Source organism: Arachis duranensis, chromosome 7 (genome assembly GCF_000817695.3).
Source record: "Arachis duranensis cultivar V14167 chromosome 7, aradu.V14167.gnm2.J7QH, whole genome shotgun sequence".
Classification (NCBI taxonomy): domain Eukaryota; kingdom Viridiplantae; phylum Streptophyta; class Magnoliopsida; order Fabales; family Fabaceae; genus Arachis; species Arachis duranensis.
Genome location: NC_029778.3, coordinates 75,789,638 through 75,794,887, shown reverse-complemented (window position 1 = coordinate 75,794,887; position 5,250 = coordinate 75,789,638).

Here is a 5,250-nt window from a genome sequence, read left to right as displayed (position 1 = left end):
GTGCGAGCCGCTTAGCCACCGACTTGGACACGCGTCCTTGACAGCTCATCACGACAGCTGTATGAGAAAGCTTCGAAGAAGGTGGGTCTTCTCTGGTGGGACCCACTTATGACATAGTATATATGGGGAGGGTCCTGCCCCTCCCCCAAGGTACGACACCTACTATTTTATCCCTTTTTTCGTCTGCACACCAAACTGACAAGGGCGTCGGAGTGTCTTTGCAGGTGACACTCCCTTTACACCCGGAGCCCGGAAAGTCAGCTATTCCAACACCTCCCCTCGCGATCTGGTCCCAGGCCACGCCCCACCTATCAACTCGAGGATCTTCCCGAACCGTCCAGTACCCGAACTGCCGTTTCGTTTATTCAGTACTATGCAATTGTTTCACCATGAGTACGTGTTCATGCAAAAAACTATTCGAATTTGAATTTATATAATGGATAATGTTCCATTCATTTAGTACTATGCAATTATTTCACGTAATAACATGTTTGGTTCATTTTTATTCTGCACAATTCAAAACTCTTCCTCCGCACCTTCTACTGCTTATTTATTAGGGAGAGAAGGAAGAAAAGACAAAAAAATACAGCAGCAACAACAATAAAAGAATGACAATAAAGAGAAAACACATGTAGAAAAAGAAACGCGAAAAAAGAGGAAAATAAAGAGAATGGGGAACGCAAAGAAGAAGGCGAGCGCTCCATGCATAAACGAGCGTGAGAAGAAAAAGAGAAGAAGCATGAGGAAAGAAGAAAGTGAAAAAAGTGCATAACCTAAAATTGTTTGGATGAACTTGAATGACAAAATTACTTGAATATAGAAAATATCTCTTCTCAAGTTAGGTCTATAATAACAACCGAATCCAATATACTCTCTTGAAAACATTAATTCATAAAACAAAATTTTAACCAAATCTAAATTAGATCTTGCCTAAATTTAGGATTGATCAATCTATAATTTTTTCCAAATTTTTTGTCGTTTATTATAACTAAAAAGTATAAAATCTATCCAAGTATCTAAGCTCATCCTAATTTTCACTTTTTTTATTTTTTATTAATTTGTTTTTTAGAATTCTTTACATGTACTCTCCACTATTTTATTGAATCATTGCTAATTAAAAATTTGTATTTTTTAATTGTATGAGCTAAGATAACTCAGAGTTCAGGATAATACTTCCATGATATTGGATTATTGGTGGTGGAAATTTTTACTTATCAACTTTTACATAAATGCTGTCAAATAAATCATCCAAATCGGTGGATAAAATACTAAAAATATCATTAGCTAATTATGAGAGCTCAGAACATAAGGATATTACGCTAATCAAGGAGCCTATCAACTAGGATGAGATTCAGTTTTTACAACTATGTTTTTGGGTTAATATATATTGTCTACACAATATTTTGTCCTATTTTTAGATTAATTGTATATTCTTTGTTAGGGATGGCAAGTGGGGAAGTTCGTCCCGTCCTGCCAAAAACCTATTTTTTGGCGAATTAGTCCGTTCCGTCCTGCCTAGTGAGGCGGTCCCAGAATCCTAGTCCGTCTCACTTAACGGCGGATTGGCGAACCGGCGGGTTAAACTCGCCAAATAACTTTTTTTTAACTATTAAATAATATACATAAAGGCATAAAAAATCTCTCATATTTTTTACTTTTAACTATTATAATTTTTATATTCACAAACATTAAAATCTTTGTAATTATAAATATCTAATAAATATAATTATAAATCAAGTTTTCATCCAAAACATAATTATAAATATTGTTTCAAAAGCAAAATAAACATAATCCAAAACATAATTATAAATATTGTCTCTAAAATAAAATAAATATAATCCAAAATACTCAATTTCATCTCATTCTCTTGTAAGTTGGATTGGGAGAAGTTGGGTTTTGATAAAAAAAAAAAATTGTAAAAATACTCCTTGTTAAAAAAATTCTAAGCCCGGCAGGGAAGCCCGTCCTGCCCCGCCAAAGTCCGCCCAAACCCGTAGTTTAAGCGGTGCGGATTAAGCGGGCTTTTACTATTGAGCGGTCCCAATTTTCCAATCCAGCCCGCCTATTTTAGCAGGTTACACGAACCGGCCTGACGGATTTAGGCCCGTTTGTCACTCCTACTCTTTGTAGAAATATTTATTTTGTGCTTTTTTTACCACTAAAAAAAAAAAATACATTTCAAAAAATGAGATAAAATCTTTTCATATTTATTATCTATTATTTTAATGACTAACTTCATATTAATTAGGGGCATGCAAGATCTAATGCCCATAATCCGATCTGAATTTAAAATATATCTTGTTGGATTTAAATTTGTTATTTATTCACTATTATCTTTAAATTGGATTTGAGTTATGTTTAGAATGGATTTAATCCGACTCAAAAAATCATATTATATAACTAAAACACTTATTATATAATAACATCAATAATAAAATATATTTTTATACTTTAATTATTATTTTTAATATTATATAATAACTTTTTACCTTTAAGATAATTTATTTGATGTTAGAGTCGAATACGAATCTAACAAACTTGGACACGGCCCGACCCATGGACACGCTACTTCATATTGCATAAATACTAGCTTGGATAATGATTCATCGAATTTGCTCGGAAGAGAGTGGTTCTGGAAAATTAGTATAATTTTGCAGTAATACCTAGCTGGTGTGAAGTGTTTCAAACGCGTGTATTAGTTGGGTGTAATATTTGTTATATGATTTGATCATTGTCATTAATTTGGTCAATTAAATTTGACAACTTTTTCATAATAAGGAGTTTAGGACTCGGTATCAATACCATAGGTAGCATTAATCTTTATTAATTATTAGAGTGAGCTAGTGTTGGAAGTTGTTGGCACGTGTTAAATGTGATAAATGCTGTTTTGTCTCTTCAAAGGTTTGGATCAAACTTTCTTACTTTTGACTGAAATAATTCGGTTACGTCGTTGTTTCCTTTCTCCGGTTATTCAAATTCAATAATTCTAATGAAAAGTCAAGTCATCAAATATGTTTTTACTTTCCATGGTGATTTCCTAGAAGATCACGATAAAGAAGTCATACTAACGATGATACATTGCTAAATATATATATATATAATTTAAAAACTAAGACTATGTTATTTCTACCGAAGTAAGCATCAAAGTGATCCTTGAAATTACTCTCGAGATTCAAAGTAATTCTTAAATTTAAAAATTTGTCGAGATCGTCTCTAAAGTTGATCTCCGGTACTCATAGTGGTCCTTCCGATGAATTTCGTCCAGCTGGCGTAACTAAAAAACTAACCTGGCGTCGTTGGTGACACGTTAGCAGCGCAACAGCTAGCTAACGTGGTGTAGTAAACATTTTGGACTCAATTTGGTCCCTAATTTTAGGTTAAAAACTCTAACCCCTAATTGACTCTCTTCTCCTTTCTTCTCCATCGCACATGCTGTTCTCCTCTACTCTCCGTCACACTCTTCACTCTTCATTTCTCCCTTCGATCGTCATCTTTCTCTGCGTTTATTGGATTCCATAAACGATGATGTCTCCGAACAAATTTCCGGCGGATCGAGGCTCTCCTCCTCAACCTCTAAGGTAAAATTGTATCTCAAGAGAAAAACCTAAAATTCTCCCAATTTCTTTAATATTTTGCTTATGAATATGCACATTATTAAACGGTTATTTCTAATTTGTGGCAATATTTATTATTATTGGGTTTTATCCCGTGACAATGAAATAGGAGATTTCTGCTTTATGGTGTTTTTTAGTGCGCCAATTTTTTAGCATTTGATTGTAGTTGTTATTTTAATGTTTCAGTTGTTTTAAGAACTCGGCTGTAGCCACTGGTTCAAACTTTTTATGATGATTATTCCTAGGGCAATTTACTTAAATAAATAGAATAGCAGAATCGTTTACCTAAATGTGCAAAACTGTTTGTTGTTACGTGCATGTGCAAAAAGCCATTTCTATGTAATCCGTGGCAACCCACTACGGTTTCAAAACGTGCATAAACCGTGGCAGGTCCCAGCGGTTTATGGGCAAAATTTTTAGAGTGTAAACCGTGGTAGGTCACCACGGTTTACGAAGGAAAGATGGCATGCATAAACCGTGGAGAGTCACCACGGTTTATGAGGAAAGTTGATTGCACATAAAACCCCTGTGGGTTACCACGGTTTATGTAGGGTAAATAATGGCCAGAAAACGTTGTAAGTTTCCACGGTTTACTATGACGGGAAGTCTATATATATGTGGGTGATTCAAGCTCCATAAGAGATCATTCTCACAATGGCTAGTGAGGAAGAGAGTTTTCTTGCCCTAGTGCATTGCTCTGGGAAAATAAAAAAAAGCAAAAGCCAAGGTGTGAAGTTTACCGACAGAGAACCACTAAATATTTTTATCAGTTCGTCGATGAGTTTGTCAGATTTGAAGAACAGCATCTTGGAGAAGCTTGGCGTGTTGGGTAGCAAGTGGGTGAAGAAACTATTCTACAAGATTCCCATGGCGGTTGTCTCGACCGGTGTTCAGTATGAAACCTTTGCGGTTAAGGCTGATGAAGATATTAGGGTTCTGTTTTACTGTGTAAGGAGTTTTCCGGAGATCAGAATCCATGAGTTATTCGCGAAGTTGGAGGTTGGTGTCGATAGTTCTGGGGCATCCACTCCAGTTCCTTGCCCAGCTACTGCGGGTGGTGCATCTAGTTCGATGCCTGCGGTCAGACCGTATCTTCTGCCGGCTCAATCACCTTCGTTTGCGGCTGATTTAGACCGAACGGAGGTTGTTGGTTCTGTACCTTTGGAGAATGCAGCAGTCATTGAGCCTCCCAATGTTGTGGGCACCGGTGGTGGCCTCGTACCTTATATCGAAGACTTTGGTGGACCTGATCAAGTAGAGAATGCGATGCGTGACGATGAGTCTGACCAGGAGCCTGTTGATATCGATGGTGACAGCGGCGATGACACAGGTGGCGATCCACATGTGCAGCATCGGCTTTCAAGTTCTGGTTCTCATCAGTACCCTCCACACTTCTCCACACTAAACTTGGAAGCTCTTGGTCAACAGGAAGACAGTGGTAATAGAGTGGGGGGATCTTCTACAGAATTTCAGATTGGGCAATCATTCCAGAGTAAAGATGAAGCTGTGCTGAGTGTAAAGGACTATAGCATCCGGCGAGGTGTTGAGTACAGAGTCATCGAATCGGATCATTTGAAGTATCATGGAAAATGCAAGGAATTCGGCAAGGGTTGTACTTGGTTGATTCGTGTAGCGT